At 44.9% G+C, this 19188-nt stretch overlaps 1 protein-coding gene across 5 annotated transcripts in view; it reads right to left on the bottom strand.

Moving 5' to 3' along the window:
• CUL1 (cullin 1) overlaps window positions 1-10792 on the bottom strand; it is a 102658-nt gene extending 91866 nt beyond the window's left edge. For 2 of the 5 annotated variants that reach the window (XM_021693020.1, XM_021693024.1), the window contains exon 1: window positions 10008-10165. The gene's annotated coding sequence lies outside the window, so the exon portion shown is untranslated. Of the gene's footprint in view, window positions 1-10007; window positions 10166-10334; window positions 10442-10496; window positions 10521-10746 lie in introns of those variants that run through there. The other 3 variants (XM_021693022.2, XM_021693021.1, XM_021693023.1) reach the window with 3 other exon arrangements.
• Between the last annotated feature and the right edge of the window lie 8396 nt (window positions 10793-19188).

Below are 19188 nucleotides of genomic sequence, written 5' to 3'. Positions count from 1 at the left end.
TTTTCACTTTAAAAAAAACAAAACAAAAAAAACACAACTGCTCAGAGTCAAGATATTTCTTTCTAGTTGCAAAAATTTGTAATGAGTTTCTCTATAGGGTGTACAACTGGTTTTTGTAGTCAACATAAAACTGGTGATTTTGTAGGTGGTTATTTAGGGGCAAAAGAAATATCAAAGTGCTTCTCTTGCACTTCTACAATAATTAAAACCCACACATAAATATGAAAAAAGGGGGCACCTGGGTGGCTCAGTTGGTTAAGCATCCGATTCTTGGTTCCTGCTCAGGTCATGATCTCAGGTGAGATGGAGCCCCATGTCAGGCTCTGTGCTGAGCATGAAGCCTCCTTAAGATTCTCTTTCTCTCCCTCTCCCCCCCCCCCCATGCGCACGCTCTCTCAAATAAATCTTAAAAAAAAAAAAAAAAGGACACTTCAGAGGGCTTGGGTTTCACAAACAACTCAATTTTCTAAAATAAAACTTACACATCAACACTTTGCAAAGAAACCAACTTATGCAAGGTATAAGTAAAACGAATTATAGAAAGCAGCACATTTTAGGATTAATCTTTTTTCAGACCACACACAGTATGTACGTATTCACTTAGTCTACACTAACACCTTCAATAAAACAAAACCCTCTCCTCCACATTTTGAAAAAAAAAAATCCTCTTTTTAATGTGAAACTGTAGTTCACTGCTGCCAAAGGAGTCATCTGAATATGTTTTAAAATTACTTTTCACTACACAACTATTAAGGGAATCTACTGTCCTAGTTACAAACACACACCCCCCTAATATATCTACCAAAAAAAAAGCAATGTGGATGTTTACCTTACACCACATCTAGACGTTCAAAAGGAAATTTTACTGTAACATGGCTTGTTGATTAGTCTGAATTCTTTCACCATTGACGTTTTTCAAAAATCAGCCTTACCAAAAGAAAATTTCTACATTGCAGGTAAAATCTCAAAGTTAAAAGAAGTCCCCCAAATTGGTTTGGTTTATTGAAATTCCATTAAGTTTTATTATAGAAATCATACTCCCAGTTTGAAGAACCAGGGCAGGACAAACAGCCAGAAACCCACCCAAGCAGCCTGCTGTCAAGTGCGCCAGGCAGCGAGCTAGTTTGTGCCCGGGGCTGGACTGGCAGTACTGTTCTGAGCTTCTGCGGAGGGGATGGGATTGCGAGGTAAAGGGCCGTCAAGAACCAAAAGCAGAGCCCGCTCTACCAAATCACGGTGACTCAAATACCCACCGGGTCAGGCTCTAGTCACCAAACCCTCAGCAGATCCTGAATACAGGTGAAGCAGCACGAGGAGGTAAAGGCAATAGGAAGCTGGTGCTAGAACCAAAAAAGGTGGGAGTACAGAGCATTTTGAAGAAAGAACTGGTAAGACTGGGGGTGCATTGAATATGGACACGAGAGGAACATACTGAAGTCTCAGATACAATGCTATCAAGAGAGAAGTTGGACTCAGCTTACCGAGCAAGAGAGGAGCCTGGGGCAAGCGGAGACGGAAGTCAGGGCAGGGCAGCCAGACAGAAAGCCCCAAAGACAGTCAGGAGGATGACCAAGGGAAGCTCAGCAGGAGGCCAGTGAGCCAACAGTTAGAACCATCACAACTGCTTCAAGCCAAACAAAACTGGAAGGCCCAAGAGCAGAATCAACTAGAACAGAGAATCAAGTCAAAGAGGGATCTCCTAAATGTCCATTGGGAGAAGAAAAGATAGAACTAGGAGAGCAGGGCGCCTGGGTGGCTCAGTTGGTTAAGCGACTGCCTTCGGCTCAGGTCATGATCCTGGAGTCCCTGGATCGAGTCCCGCATCGGGCTCCCTGCTTGTCAGGGGGTCTGCTTCTCCCTCTGACCCTCCCCCCTCTCATGTGCTCTCTCATTCTCTCTCTCAAATAAATAAATAAATAAATCTTAAAAAAAAAAACAAACTAGGAGAGCAAAGTAGTCTCTAATATCAAGAGATCTTTCAAGAAGAAAAAGGGTGACCCCGCCGAGAACTTTGGGAATCACTGCATGTTGCATCCCCCTCCTTAAAGAGGCCGAAATGCTCCAGAAAATGGACCTTCCCAAACGAATCTGATGTTTCCTGGAACATTGTTCACGCTCTGGAAACCACGGAGCTGGAAATGCAGGAGAACCAATGTCACACACCAGGGAAAAATCTAGGAGAATAAAGAGACATGAAGTCTGGTTTTCAGTGGACTGAAATGTTTTTCTAGTCCAGAGAGTTAAGAGTTTTAAAGAAAAAAAATTTTTTTTGAAATATCTTTGTAGTTAATGTCATAAACCATTATTTTCCAGGTTTTAAAGTACTTTTAATACGACACCACCAAGAAAATGTGAGTGATACACTTTGATTTGTTGGTGTTCCTCAGCAGTGATTATAGATTAATGCTAATCCATGCACTTAAAAAGTTTTTTTCAGCTACTTCGGTAACAGCGTTTAGGATTCAGACACGGAATAAAGTGAAGCAGAAATCGTTTCTAGACAACTACACATCTAACTGTATTCATTAGGATTGCAGTCTCTACGTCACTTCCCACATTGCTCCAAACACAAGCATTTCCAGACTCAATCAGAGTGCTTCACCAAAGACAGAACAAAAATGAACCCGTCGATTTACTACTACTTGCTACTGCAAGGCACATATTCTTCATTCTATGGTTCTAAAATCAGTATGTGTTCTACAAAACAAAATGCGTTCCTTAATATGGTAATAGGGTTCTCTTCCCTCTAAGGCTATGTTAAATTAAGGGTACACCTCATATGTATACAGACATACACACCCTGTAAGACATAAATCCCCTGTAAGATCTAGATGTCCCTGTAACGGCAACATATATTAACATATTAAAGGTCCCTCAATATGCAACCCAGCATTTCCTAAATTTATTTATTCACAGATCTTCCCTCCCACCCTCATACCTTGCAGGAGGGTGGAGCGCTGGTAACTTTGGAGCTGCTCCCCCTCAGCTCCAAACAGCGAACACAGACGGGCAAATATTGTTCTAAACAAACAAAAATACTGAAAATGCAGTAACATGTGGAGTAGTAAATGTGTAGTAAAGCTGAGCATCTTCATTATAAAAATAGTGACCAAAAAATGAACAAAAAAAAGCATAGGAAGCTTCACCATATAAGAGTGATTATATGTGCGATATGCCTCACCAGAGAACGCCCCAGCTAAACTGTCGACATGACAAAACAACCCGTACACGGCAAAGTCCCCTACACACAGAACATTTACGAAGGTACCGCCAAAGGGAGGGCTCTGGGCAAAGTGCTCAACAGCCTGAGTATCTTCAGCATCACTAAGCCCTTCCTGGCTTTGTGTTTTCTGGGTCCCCCTGTTGGGAGTCTTCACCATATCAAACAGGAGAGACACTGACTGGGGGAGTCCCTGAGCACTCGTAAAACGTTCCGGCACCGTGTCCTTGGCTATCATCAACCAGGAACATAGAAAAAAGGCTTCTGTCCAAAGTGAGGCAAGAAGCAGAAAGCTGAGGGGGAGCAGCTCCAAAGTTACCAGCGTGGGTTTGGCCTGATTTCTGGCACATACTAAGTGCTGAGTAAATAGTGGTATTATTACATGTAAGATGGACCTGCAAGGAAATTTTTCATGGATTTTAAATCTTTAACATGGTGGAAGTTAGAAGAAACCACTCCTGGACTTTCTCTTCTCCACCCTCCCGCAAGCCAAACGTCCCCCCCCCCATCTGGCCAAAGCAGGCCTCCTTCCACCCTGCAGGGGTGGTTGAGCCCCGGCCTTTCGGCAGCTCCTCGGGCACACTTAACTATTTCACTCAGTATATGGTTAACTAATTTCTACATAGTAAAAGGCCATTTTATTCCTGGCATCTGGTGCCGTACTTCTGTGCACCACTTTCCGCATCATTCCAACGGCATTCCTCATTTGTCATTTAGAATACATTTCTTAAGTCAATGGTAACGTTTCAATTTTCCAAGCTACAGCACAAGGTGTGCCAAAAAATTTTTCTTCCAATTTTTAGCAAATTTATTATATGTGCTGCCGAAGCAAGCACAGTTTTTAGCAAATTTATATGAAGCATAACGACAATAGGTTTACACATTCAATCTAAAAATGCACCTACTATTACTAGGAGTTAGCAAGTAAGCAAAAAAAGGATAGGAAGTTCACAGTGTCACTAAGAAAAGGAAGCTTCCATACTCAAGACAATCGGTCAGTATGGAATTCGGTGTTACAATAAAATATCAAAACATAAATGAGTTTCATGAGATTAAGAGGGTTTCAGGAAGAGCATGAAATCTGAGGGGACCTGAAGAACGCGGCGGGGGGGGAGGGCCGGGGGGGACAATCAGGCGGCCCTGCCCTCACACACCGAACGGTCCAGGCCAGCACGCGTGCGCAGGGATGGCTCTCAAAGCCAACACCGAGGCCCTTTCAGCATGACACCAAGCAGAAACCCCTCACTGGCAAGGAGTCCCACTGGCTCTACTGGCCTTTTTTGGGTTGTTTCTATCAATTACTTCACTGTACTATAAATACATGTGCACTGTAGAAAACTGGAGAAAAAATGAAAACAAGACTAAACTAAAATAACCCATAAATCCACTGCTCAGAGATAATCACTATTAACTTTTTGGTTTAGGATCCCCGCCCTTTTTTTAAATGTATATACTCACATACCAACAACCTAAAATTTTAGACATTACATTTATTGCTTTATGTTTCTGTGATTTAATATTCACTGAATAATCATTAAATACAGTATTACAGAAATGCAAATTTATCTAAAAATGAGGAAATAATTACCGTTAGTAGCAAAAAACTGAAAACACATGCTCAAAGGTGTTAAATAAGTATTCTCATGACAAAGTATTAATCTACTAATCAGTTTCTCTTATACTAAACTTTAGCAGATTAGCTATTTCAAAGGACACACATATTTTGTAAGCGTTTGTCACATATTTCTCTCAGAAAGGTCATACTAAATTACTCTTTCTAGCAACGTATGAGTGGGCTCATTTCTCCATACCCTCACCAGAAGTGGTTTATTTTTTAATCTAGGCCAAAAATTTTAAGACCAGTATCTCACCGATTGGCATTTCTAGGAGTACTGCTGGTGAAGCTGAAACTTTCTTCATGTTTCCTGCTCCTTCTTTTATCCCCTTGGTTTACAAGCCCTCTTTTTATAGTAAGGAAAGTTAAACTGCTTCTAAGTCACAATATTTCTCTCAGTGTGCCACTTGCCCTTATTCTCTTTATGGCATTTTAGCATACAGGAGCTTAATAATTCTGATTTTTTTTCCTTTACAGTTCCCACTTCTGGTGTTGTGCTGGGAGAGGCCTTCACCAACCTAAGATTATTTGTATTATCTTTTGTTTCTTAAAAAATTTTTAAAGAAGACATTAAAAAGCACACAAGTTCACCACCCTAAAATTACAACATTTTTGTACTACTTTAAATGTCTTCATGAGTGCATACACACTTTATGCACACAGATTTTAAATGGTTGCACACATTTCATACAACCTGTTTTCCAAAATATTTTCTCACACAGGCCTTTTTAAAAATTGCAACTTGTTAGATCTGAATAGTCTTAAAATGGTTTTATAAATTTTTGCAAGGCCAATGAATCACATCACACCCAATTCAATGACAGTTCGAAGTTCCAGAACTGTTCATTTCTATCCCACCAGTGTCCAATTACTCTCCTTCAGTGTACACCAGTTACTGAAAGACCAAGAAGAATAAGTTCAGGCTTGGTGGTCAACAGAGTTCTGCATAATGAATTATCATTAATGATCAATTATCAGTTATCAATCATTAAAGCATTTTCATTCTGATCTCCTCTTCCATTTTCATATAAAACGCTTCCTAAGTGTCTGGCTGTAAGCTGGAGCTCTGGAGTCCCTCTGTCCTGTTTAAGGCTCACCACCTACTAGGAGGCCTGACCTTAACCACTCACAGCCTCAGCTTCTCCACCTACACGCTGCAAGGTAAGAGCAGACAACAGTACTTACACTTCATGAAGTCTGGTAAAGATTGCAGGTGGGTGTTTGTTCTTGAACACAGCAGGAGTTAAATGAATGCTGATGCAGGCAGGGTGCTAGGCACAGGGGGCAGATGTATATCATACGTTCCCAGCCCTAATGGAGGTCTGTCTAGTGGGAGAAGCCAACAAGTCCAATCACAGGGTAAAGTGCTAGGACAGTGACCCAGGCAGGGCCTCATGGGATCCCAGGGATGGGATGGGACAAGAAGTCAGGGCCTAAGCGGAGCCCTTTGGAAGAAGCAGGAGTCTGTCAGGTGACAGAAGGGGTTATGGTACTCTAGACAGAGGGGAAGCTGGAGCAGAAGCAGACAAAAGAGCACGGGAAACCACCACAGTGATGCTGAAGCAAGTAGTGGAAGCCAGTGAGGGGACTCTGCTTACTTGATCCAGGTTTCCCAAGGGGAAAAAAATTTAAATGACTATCAAACTTAGGCTTCACAAGTCAGCTTTTCCAACATGAGTAAGATTATGCTTTAGAAGAGGACAGTTTTTCAAATGCTGCTAAAAGCGATGACATTCCCACAGAATCCACACACACTGAAGGCCTAAAGAAATCTTAAAATAGTATCATTTAAAAACCATCTTATTTTACAAATGAGGAAACAGAGGCCCAGCAAAGTTAAGCTCAAATTAGACCCCAGCCAGGTCTTCTCTACCAAGCAAAATGTCCTAAGCAAAAATAAATGAATAACTAACATACATATGGCTGGAAAATATCTGTATGAATAAAAATTGTAACGTCATTAAGTATCATAATTCTGATTATTGCATGCATTATTGAATGTACATGTTATAAACAGGAAGCTGAAAGTCCTTAGAAACAGAATAAAGTTAAGGGTTTTACTCACATCTGATTCCTCATTTAATGTTTACTTCTCAGTTTTGAAAAGCAACCGACACACTTTACTGAAAAAGTACCAGGTATCAGAAAAAAGAGCAAAGTGAACCTAGAATTGGCCCTTAAAAATGGTATACTCTCTTCTCTAGGCATATGTAAAAGACAAAGTTCAAAACAAGCCCATGGTCCCCCAAAGCCATCCTATCTATTCCAGATTGACTCAGCTGCTGAAGATACAAGGGCTGTGGTTTTGGGAACTCTGCAGGGCTGAAACAGCAAAGAAAAATACAAACACACTCCTAAGTGTTTTGGGGCCCTCATTTTTAATTTGAAGAATGGCAAGTAACAACTCCTCAATTTAAAGTACATTCATTTTGGGTCGCCTGGCTGGCTGAGTCGGAGGAGCATGCAACTCGATCTCGGGGTTCAAGCTCCACACTGGATGGATTATAAAAAAATAAAAATCTTTAAAAAAATAAAGTACATTCATTTTAATTTTCCACACTGAAAGAAAGGCACAGCATGTCTGCTGGGTATACTGGGAGTCAATTTCTGAACAAAGGCCCTCAAGGACCCAAGAAGTCTCTCCTTCAAGGGAGGCCACATCCAACCCCAGTAGCACCACCGGGTGGGCGCCAGCTCTTCAATAGGGAAGAAAGAGCCTCAGCTACCAAGACTGCATTTCAAAAGCAAGGCTGCAATACTTAACCCAGGGGAAAATACGTCATTCTTTTGCTAAATAAATAAATAAATAGCTGCACCTTAAAACTAGTTCTGAAGGAAGAAGAGCTAATTAAAGTTTCGCTACTTGTTTTCTTACCACTTTCCTGGATTTCCGTAGCTAAAGAAAACCCGAGTTTTTTGTTGGGGCACAGTATTCGATCCTGGGGTCTGTAACAGCAATTATAATAAAACTTGCATTCTTACCAGCATAAGACGTTTTCTGCAGCCCACATCAGAAGTGGTCAAACGCTGGGGGAAATATTCCAGATTTATTCATTCAAAAAAACAACTCAGGTACCAAGTTCTATGCCTCTTTGGGGATGCAAAAATAAGGCATATCCCCTACCTTCAAGGAATTCATAGTCTGAAATGTATAAAGGCTGTAATGACAACACTAAGTTAATTACCCCTAGAAGACAATATTCAGCAAGAAGCAAAGGAGTCTTAGGGCTTATAATATGGAAGCAAACAGCAGAATCAGCCCAGCCATTCATGTGTCCCTTAGGCCTCTTGATGTGGCCTCCCAGACATCAGGACTGGGACACATGGCTGCAAGGACCTGAGCATGTGGCTGACAGAGGAAGAGTATTATTAAGTTAAAATCCTAGTGTATCTACAGTGTTTCGTTTTCTTTTTAGCACAGTCGTTTTTAAAAGATGGTGCCAACGAGGAAAAAAAGCTTAATATTTTCAGAGAGTAATTCAGCCATCCCTCTCAAACTTAAAGAGCAGTCTCCTGAAACCTCCAAAAATGGGCATAGTAGGGTTAAAGCTTGCGGATTTCGGAATTGGAAATGCGATGCGACTATTTGACTTACCATGGAAAGCAACAAAGAGCACTTCCAAGTAAAAAAAAAAAATTTTCTAGTATCCAAGAACCCTTTTTAAACAAAGAAAGTCCAAATTTATTTTAAAACAAAACAACTGGTTTTGCTTTTCAAACACTATTTCTGACCTTGCTACACAAGCCATAAACTCCCCAGGATTTCAGAAAATCAGGTAAACACGGTGGCCACAAAATGAAGTGTTAAACTTAAAACTGCACACACTGCTGCGGAGTGTTAGGATAGGTTTAGGTCCTAGGAACTCAGAGCTCAAAGTAAAAGTGAATTTAGTTCCCTTTCTGTCACTCCGATAAGCGCATTTCAAAACAGCGCGACCATATACTCCACTAACTTTGTCTTAAATGCCATTTCAGGGAAGGACAATTACACACAGCAAATAAATAACTTGAGTAAGTTAACTGCAATTCCGTATTTGCACACTTACCACTAACCCCGAGTATGAACTAAAAGCAACACCAGTGATCCAATCGGAAAAGAGAATCCGGTTTTTGGCAAAGAGCTTGCTAAAGACAGAAAACCCTTAACTTTGGGGATCAGTCTCAAGGGATGTTCATAAAGCACTTCCCTCTCGCTTAACCATTTCATCCACAGAACACAGCGCGGCACAGGTGGCGGAGAGAGGCTCGCGGCGACCCCGCCCCACGCCGGCCGCCGGCCGCCCGCGCCCGGGTTACCTGCGGGGTCAGCGCGCGCTCCCGCCGGGCGCAGGGCCGGGGGCGCGCCAAGGCCCGGCCCGACTCGCGGGCACCGGGGGTCTACGTCCCGTTCGGCCGCAGCACTCGCATCCCTGCGCGCCTTCCCGGTCCGCTCCCCCGAGAGAACGGGGCAAAGGGGCGACTGTTACCCAATAATAGCGACCTGCACAGTCGCAACAATGCAGGCGGGGACCCCGAGAGCCGCGGGCAGGGAACCGGAAAGCAGAGCCCGGCTCCGCGGCTCCTCCTGCGCGCGAACCCAGTACTTTCTTGAGAGCACGAGTCGGGGAGAAAAAGCGACGCACAGGGGACTAGCGGTCCCGAGGGGGTGGGGGAGAAAGGGCACGAGCCCGGGCGCCCCGAGGGGTCGCCGCACGAGAGGGGCCAAGGGGAGGCGAGGCGCGAACGCCCGGGCTGCCCGGGGCCGCTCGCCCGCCCGCCAGCCCAGCCCCGCAGCCCGAGCCCGGTCGCGGCCGGGAGAGAGGCCGGCGCCACAAGGCCGCCGCCTCGGGCGCGATGAACCGGGCTTTTTTTTTTTTTTCCCCCCCAGTGCGTAGTCCAGGCCTGGCCGCTCGGAGCCCGCGTCCGGGGCTGCGGCCCGGCCAGGCCAGGCCCGAGTCGGCCGGGGTGACTCAGGGCCCGGCCCCGCTCGCTCCCCTCCCGCCCCAGCGTCCTCCGCCCACGAGTCCCCCGGCCCGGCCGCCATTCCGCCCCGCTGCGGCTCGGCTCGGCGGCTCAGGCCTCGCCGGGCGCCTGGGCTCGGCCGCCGCGGCCCCAGTCACTGCGACACCGCGGCTCCGGCCCGGGCCTGCGCCGCCGCCGCCTGCCCTTGGCCCCCGCGCCGCCGCCACTCACCCGCATTTCCCTGGTGCCTAAAGGGCTCGGGCGACGTCTCCACCTGATCGCTGAGCCCGGGCCCCGGTTAAATCCCCGTCCCGCCAAGGTCTGGCTGCGTCCCTCAGCCGCCGGGGCTGCCCCTCCTGGAGCTGCGTGCGACACGGCTCCCGCCTCCTCCTCCCCTGCCTGCCCGCCCGCCGGCCCTCCTCCCGCCGCCGCCGCCGCCGCCGCCTGCACCACGCAACCTCCGCCCTCTCGCCTTTCCTCCTCGGCTCCCCGCCCTCCCGGCCTCACCGGCTCCGGCTACCGAAGGGGAGAAGCTGGTGGGGGAGGGCCGGAACGCACCGCCATCGGCGTCCGGGGCGGGGGAGCGGGGAAACCGTCGCCGCCATCTCCACACAAGCCCGAGGCGCGGGAGGGGCCCGGAAACCTCCCGCCCGGCGCGGCCACTGCCCCGGGGTCGCCCCCCGCGCCGGCCGAGGATCCGCGAGCGGGGCGTGTTTCTACCTGAAAGCCCGTGGCCCCTTCCCCGAGCGCCCGCGCCATTGGCGGCCGGGCGCACCGGATCCTCCTCCAGGTTTTAGAGCCTCCCTCGCCTTTGGGAGCCTCAGAAGACCCGGCTTCCCGCCACTTCGGACCTAACGAGGAGGGGTCACCTTTTGAGGTTGGGGGCAGCAGCCTCTGGAGAAACTGCCCCAAAACACCCTGAAAGAGAGGGTCTTGCACCTCCCCCCGCCCCTCTCCTGTGCGCACATACCACACACAGCCCGAGCCAACGTGGAACACAACCACAAGTACAACCGGTTAATATGCCTCCCGCAACATCCCCGACGGGCCCGAGGAGCGAGTCAGAGATGGGCAAGTGGCCCTGAAAATCAGGCACAGACTTCCAAGAAACGTGTGGCGGGTTCTCGAGCCTCTACACTTGCAGGCCTTAGCCATCAGTCCCTGGAAGCCTGAGCTTATCTGTGTGTGTCTCTCTCTTTAAAATCGTTTCCCAAGGAAAACCCAGCGAGGCTTCCCTGTGTAAACTCTTGAACCAACTCTTTTTTTTTGTTAAATGACAAAGAATCACTTTACCATTAATCTTTGTAGAGACAAATCAAGAAGAGAATAAGGATTTACATGTGTGGATGGTAGGGGATGACTAAAAATGTTTTCACCTGTAACCTGAAGTAGTTAATGACATTCACTTGAAATTAACCGTCACTTGGGTACTCGAAATATTCTAAATTCTAGAATTGGCAGCACAAGGGGCACCTGGGTGGCTCAGATGGTTAAGCGTCTGCCTTCAGCTCGGTCATGATCCCAGGGTGCTGGGATCGAGCCCCGCATCAGGCTCCTGGCTCAGCGAGGAGCCTGTTTCTCCCTCTCCCTCTGCCTCTCTCCCTGCTCATGCTTTCTCTCTCTCTCTCTGTATCTCTGTGTCTCAAATGAATAAATTAAAAAAAAAATTGGCAGCACAAATAGCCACTGGGCTTCCCATGGTGACAGAGGGTGGACAAAGCATGGACTTGCCCCACATTTAGTGAGGGGCTCCTGCTTTAATACCAAGGTTCCCAACATACCAGAGGGCTGGCTGATTCCATGAACAAGCAAGGAAGGATTCCCAATGATGCTATCCGGGCAAAAGATGTGGTGAATAACCTCCTGTTTTGCTTCAAACTAAAACAGGACAGAGATTCTAGTATGACGTTGGGGTAGAAATCCTAGGCCGAGTTCATCCCAGAGTCCACAGTTCATCCTGAGTAACATGGGTTTTTCTTAGAAGAAACATCCCATGCCCCATTTACATATATTTAACAACTTTTTGTGGGCACAGGGTAAGACTAAAGGTAAGAATGGAAGGCTTGTCCCTGTGGATGATGCTTTCCACTATACATATATGGCTTCATTTATATCTTCATTTCTTCCCCTTTACTGGAACCTGAGCTTTCCTCAGACAACGGTCTGTCTCATCTTCCCTAACCTGTGTTCTTCAATGTTATCATTCAATATGGTCTCCTTGTCTGTGACCTCCCACAGCTAATATACCAGCTGAGTGGGCCAACTTTCCCTTTACTGTTTGTTTATCCCATTCTCTGTTTTTCTTTGATAGAAGTATTTCATCCACCTATACTACCCTCTCCCTGCCTCGGTCCTGGTTGTTAATTTCCTTCTGTCCTTTTCTCTCTACCCATCTGCACTATCCTTCTTAGCAGCTAGACTATTCCATTGGCCTTCCCGCCACTTCATAACCAGGCTGCATCTCTACCACTTCTACTCTGGGCAGGTAACCTTGCCTTAGACCTAACAGATCAAGGGCATCTACTCTCTTTCCGCTCCAAAAAAATCCTTTCTCCTTCTTTCTCCTCCACCTCGGCAAAATGGATGTCCCTCTTTCAGATGACACAAAATTTGGAGGGATGATTACCTGGATAGAGGTCAGAATCAAAATTCAAAATGGTCTCAGACTAGAATATTAGGACAAAACCAGTGAAATAAAATAGAACTTTATAAGTCTAAAGCAATATGATGAAGTTCAAAAAGCCCCAGTTTTAGATTTAGGCAGACTCTCGTTTATATTCAGACTCAAACTATATTTTCCTCTAGTTAAGTCAACTGTTAAATGGGGATAAAAATACCTACCTCTTAAGGTTGTTGGGAAGGATAATTCCTTTATAATCCCAGCATAATTCCTGAAACACTAAGTATTAGTTAGCCTTTCTTTCCTTGTCTTCCATAAAGCGTCTTCCATTTTCCAAGTCACAGGGGCCTGAAAATGAAAAATTCTGACCCGTTTACCTTGTACCCCAGAGCTGGTCACCATCTTAGAGAAATCCTCTGTCTATTTTGGCTTAGTCTGTGAGGGCAGACATTATCATTATCATACCCATCTTCCAATGAAGAATCCCAGGACTCAGAGAGATAGTAGGCAATGTGCTCCAAGTCACTCAGCTTGGTCAGTGGCATAACCTGATCCAGTGACTCCCAGATCCACAGATATCCACTACTTCACTAAGATAGATTCCCACACCTATCTTGTTCCTTTAACCTTCTAAATGGTTTTCCTGGTTCTCCTCTCTTGTCGATCCTTCCAGTCTACACAGTGACTGACTGCAGAGGGTTCTTTCCCAGGGGATACTTTCATCATTGTATCTTTGTCCTTTCAAACTTTTTAATGCCCCCCCCCCCCATTGTTCATAGGGTTCAGTCCAAGTTCTGACTGGGCACTTAAGGTTTACCGTAATCTTGTCCTAACTTACTTTTCCAAATTTATTTCCAGCCACCTCCCAAAAGGAAGTCCCAGCTTCACCCAGTCTGGTTGGGCCTACTGTTGGCTCACAAATACCAGTCTTAAATCACTATTTATGAGTGCTCGCTTCCTCCCTTAACAGAAATAGTTCCCTCTTCCTTTCATACATTTGCAAACCCTGCTCTCTTTTTGAGATCCAGCTCACATCCCCTTCCAGGAAGCCTACTGTGCACCTTCTACCCAGGCTTTTGTGATGTCTTCCTAATTGCCAACTTATGACATATGCCTTTACACTAGATGGTCTGTGCGTTGGGTCATGCAGTAATTTCTAAAGTTCACCAGGCCCCTCAGCATTGTGCCTGAAGAACGCTGAAGAGTATTCAAACATATTTGTTTACTGATCAGATGAAAGAGTACTGTGTCACTTGACTAGCCATAGGAACTATTACTTCTAAGAAACAAGTAAGGAATATAGCCATCCAGTGCAAAGTAAATTCATTTAATGGGATAGTTCCCAAACCCGTTCTTTGCTTCAGAATCACCCGGGGACTTGAATACTGATTTCAGGGCTCATTCCAGATCGACTGAGTCAAAATCGGGTGGGCAGGGGCAGGGAGGGAACTTGAAACTGCCAGAGTTTATATCCTAGCTTTACTAATTACTAGGTAACATGAAGCAAGTTACTTAACCTCTCTGTGTTTCAGTGTTTCTTCATCCAGGAAAAGGGGGTGATAATTGTACTTTATATGAAGTTGTTGTGAATTAAATACTAAATAAACATAACCTATGATGATGATGATGATGATGATGAAAGAATTACCCAGGGTCAGTCTGGTGGCCTGAGTTTGGGAAACACTGATTTAATAATGAACCACTCCTTCCTCTGCTGAAGTTTCAAATGTTATGACCTTAAAACTTCTGGTATTAGCATTATGACATATTACAATAAGTCTTATTTGTCTTGAAAAGGTGTATTTTAAGGAAGAGGAGCCAAATAAACAGTTTTCAATTAAACTTGTTTATTGAATCCAAGTCATGCAATGTACATTATGTGTGATTTTTTGAAAAGCTAGCTCCTCTTAGAAAAACAGCTACACTACTGTAACTACACAGATAATTCAACCAGCTTAGTATTCAAAAGGAAGATGGATAAAGATGAAATAATATCATGATTTCTTCCACTTAGGACAATGAGTCAGAAGTTCTTTTTGAAGAAGCAGATTTTTAAATCCTCTGCTTTAATTCATTAGAAAAAAATTTTCAAAACTCGTTTTGGTCCATCAGATGCCAAATCAACAATATTTTAATGATACTAAAGGTAAGTGTATATAAATTGGGAAGCAGAGATTTTCTTCCTGAAGTGGCAAACTAACACTGGATGGGTAGACCCATCTTCTCAACTCTTGACTTAAAAATGGCCTATATCAACTAACACACAAAGGCCTTGTTTTTATTACCTATAATTCACCAAAGATTTGTAGTATCCTCTCTCTCTCTCTTTTTTTAAGATTTTATTGATTTATTTGACAGAGAGTGACACAGCAAGAGAGGGAACACAAGCAGAGGGAGTGGGAGTGGGAGAGGGAGAAGCAGGCCTCCCACTGAGCAGGGAGCCCGACGTGGGCCTCCATCCCAGGACCCTGGGATCATGACCTGAGCTGAAGGCAGGGGCTTAACCAACTGAGCCACCCAGGCGTGCCTGTAGTAACCTCTCTTAAAAGACTTAAATAGCTCTGGGAGGGTAACAGGGTTTGAGAGTCATTCGAAGGTCAGGATTAACTAGTTCAATCAGATTGCTTTCTTTCTAACACAGGTCCATAGCATCTAAAGAATGGAAAGTTTGGGGCAAATCCGGTTTGGGAGAAACACAGAGCGCCTTGTGGCAGGCTGAAGGACTTGGGTCCAGAGCTTCTGGGGAGAGTTGCTGTAAGCAAAAGAATAGAATGAGGGAAGAAGATGGAAGTGTTTAAATATCTTATCCGTCCTATTTCAGATTTTACATATTAAGAAGTCCTAGGCCTCTTGCTTTGGGGACCCATAAGATAGGAAATACTGTTGTAAGATAGTCATGAGTTATGAAAGTCTTTGAGGTCTGACCTGGGAGACCTGACCATCATTGTAACATTTTATTAGATTGGATCATATTAAATGACAACTCCTTTTCAAATGATCTGACCTAATCTCTACAAGACAATTATTCGGGGTTCCAAAAAACTGTCCCAGATCACTTCTTCCAGGAAGCTTTCTGTGACAACCCAGCCCCATATCCACATGTGGATTAGGTGCCTCTCTTTTGTGACCCTTTTTACACCATACACTGTTACTAAAGAGTTAATCAATATTGCATTATAATATTTCCCTTCTCCATCTCCCACTCCCTCACAGGCTGTGAGCTCCTTGAATTCAGACACTGTGTCTTTTATTACCATATCTATAATACTTATCATAGTGCCTGGCACACAATATATGAAAGAATGGTTGGAACTTAACTCATGGGTTAGTCAGGATGCTTTCTACTCTGAAACCCAATCGTGTGACTTCCTGCTCAAAGAAATAATTCTGTTTCCTACAAAAGAATGACAAACACCTCATTCCTAATATTAAAACACCCTCTACACTTTGGCTTCCATGGATCAATGGATACTTGTCCATTCCAATTTCTTATACATATCACACTAAATCCAAACTGGGCTCCCGTGAATGCTCAAAAGGCTCCATGCATTTCTTTATGTAACTATACCTTCCCATTCAATTGTGTTTCCCCAGTCACTGCTTACCCAAATACAATCTGTCCCCCTGGGCCTACCTTAAACACAATCTCTTAAGTGAAACTTTTCCTGCTCCTCTGCCTGACATGAATTCCAAACCCCCTCACACTGGGTAAGCTTCTTGAGGACATTCTTAAACAAATTTGTATCCCTATAGGACTGTATCAGTCAAGATTCTTCAGAGAAACAGAACGAACAGCATGTATATATAGAAAGGTCTCTATACCAGTGGGAGAAATGGAAGAGAGAGATTATAAAGAATTGGCTCATATGATTATGGAGGCTGACAAGTCCAAAATCCGCAGGGTGGACCAGCACGCTGGAGACCTAGGGAAGAACAGATACTTCAGTCCAGGTCTGAAGGCCTCTGCTGGCTGAATTGCCTCTTGTTCAGGGAAGGTCAGTCTTGGTTCTAGGCAGGCCTTCAACTGATCAGATGAGGCCCACCCACACTCCAGAGGGCAATCTGCTTTATTCAAAGACCATTGATTGAAGTGTTCATTTCATCCAAAAAACATACCTCACAGAAACAGCCAGAGTAATGTTTGACTAAATATCAGGGCACCATGGCCCAGCCAAGTTGACAAATGAAAGTAACATTTATAAGCACTGAGCACGATATCTTGGACATAGCAAATGGCACTTAATTTCTTTAGAAAGTAGCTTATCCTCCTTGCCTCTAGTTTCTTGCCTCCTGGACACTTCTCAGGCCATTTCGACCCACCTATTTAGTTGAACAGTTTCTCCTCTGCACATGATACTCCTCCAGCCTGTTGTCCCATCTTGAAACTAGCCATTCTTTGGCTCCCAACCCCCAACACTCTCATGTTCTTCCAACCTATCTGATAACTCTTTCTTCGTCCAGCTCTCTTCCACCTAGCATGTGAGTTCCTGAAGGTTTTATTCTTGGGGATCTTTTCTTGCTACATTCTCTTTTTTTGTGAGATTTTTGTCATTCCCATGGCTTCAGTTGTCACCTATAATAAATTATCACCTCCAACTCAATCCAGGGATACTTCTAGGTTTATGATACCTGATGTTTATATAAGTTGGGGGAAGGGCATTCTCTCTCTCTCTTTTTTAAAGATTTTATTTATTTATTTGAGAGAGAGAGAAAGAGAGCACACAGAGGGAGAGGGAGAAGCAGACATCCCACTGAGCAGGGAGCCCAACATGGGACTGGATCCTTGGACCCTGAGATTATGACCTGCGCTGAAGGCAGATGCTTAACTGACTGAGCCACCAGGTGCCCCAGAAGGGCGTTCTTTAATGAAATCTCTATACTGAGTTGGCTAGCAATAACTTAACTCTATATGGAAGCCATACAGATATATCCCATTATTCCGAGGTGTTCCTAACTCAGATTTCTCCTACACAGGTTCCCCCAAATGTCCAAAGCACTCCAACGCCCTTGGATCTGAGGGGAAGGTAAGAGGAAGATGGGGTGGAAGAAAGTCAACAGCCATAGTGTTAATCAATGTCAGCTACAACCACCCACTTCTGAAATGTTCGCAAACAATACGATGACAGAAGTATAGAGTTGGGGGGCCCCCTGCCAGGAGCGTGGAAGCTCTCGTGCATGGGAGGAGCCCTGAAGCTAAACACGACCTTCAAGAGTATCCACCCCCACCTCTGTGTCCAGCCTTGACCTCTCCAGTTCAGTTACTCTACCTGTTTGCTGATGCCTCTACCTGAATGTCCCTCCTATGTGAAATCATCTGGCCTCAAACAAAGCCCACTATTCTTTCTTCTCCCCCTGACCCATCCTGTCTCTCCTTTGTTTTTTGTCTCTGGGATTGGCAGCACCACCCACCCAGCCTTTCAATGGAGATGACTCAGTCTTTTTCTTTTTTCTTTTTTTACATCTGCCCTCTTTTTCACCTCCATATCCACTTGTTCATTAAATCCTATCAACTTGAGCCCTGGGTCAGCTTTCATTTGGACCAATGCAGTGGCCTCCTTGCTGGCCTCCCTGCCTCCTGTCTCTCTTCTCATTCATCCTCCATATAGCCATGGAATTATTATTTTTTTTAAAGATTTATTTTTGGAGAAAGAGAGAGAGAGAGTGGGGGAGGGGGAGAGGGAGAGAGAATCCCAAGCAGACTCTGCACCAAGTGCCGAACCTGACGCATGGCTCAGTCTCTTGACCCCGAGATCACGACGTGAGCTGAAACCAAGAGTCGGTGCTTAACCGACTGAGCCAGCCAGGCGCCCCTGGAATTATCTTTCTAAAATAGGTAATGACTCCCTCAAGAAGCAAGACAGAATGGGCTCTGGACCTAGGCGCCCTAGGTTTAAATCTTGGCCCTACCACTTATTTGCTGTTTGATCTTGCAAAAATAATTTCATCAGTCTGCGCCTCCATTTCTTCCCACCTGTAAAATGGGAACAGTTCACACTTCACAGGGATGGTTTTAGCCATGGTGTCGGATATCTGACACCTAGCAAACATTTGCTATATTACAGTCATTATTGTGTAGCGCTCCGGTGAAAAACGTTCAATGATTTCACATTCCGTAAGAAGACAACTCGATAATAATCTTCACAGCGTGACCTCCGTCTCCCTTCCCTGCTCCCCCTCCCACCCCCCAGCCACGCGTCTCCTCCTGGATCTTGTGCTACCGCTACATTTGAGGACCAGGCGGATCTGCCCAGGAAGCTTAGGGACCGCTGTCAGCGATCTTTGTCAGGAACGTCCTCTTTCCTTTTCTTTCCTGAAGAAAGCTGAATCACTCCCTAGGTCCCTGATTTCCTGCCATCTTCTCTATGAAGCTTCCTCAGCCTCTTCTCTACCTTGTCTGTGTCCTGATGTTTTTGCATGAACATTGGCCAAAAGTCCTCTGAGAAAGTCTCTCTCACCCTGAACTTTCTTTTTTGATCGCCAACAATGGGGTTTAAGTTTCTGAGCCACTATTCTTGTATTCTCGTATTCTTGTATGTAATGTCAGATGTATAAAGTGTATCTTGGATTATTACAAGTTTTTATTGGCATACATTGGAGAGAACATTCTAGTCATGAATGATGAAGTGTGTTTTCCAGGTCATACTATACTTGTGCCAGGAAAAACTTTATAGCCCATCAACACCATTTGTTGATAATATATTTTAAAGAACAGCTGTAGTATTTAGATAACATGTACAGAGAATTTAAGAAATTCCAGTGACCTGAGAGCTTGGTTTTCTTGATCTGTGAGGT

Source organism: Neomonachus schauinslandi, chromosome 12, assembly GCF_002201575.2.
Source record: "Neomonachus schauinslandi chromosome 12, ASM220157v2, whole genome shotgun sequence".
NCBI lineage: Eukaryota > Metazoa > Chordata > Mammalia > Carnivora > Phocidae > Neomonachus > Neomonachus schauinslandi.
The sequence above is the reverse complement of the archived record's forward strand: the minus strand, read 5'-3'. Positions and strand labels throughout refer to the sequence as shown.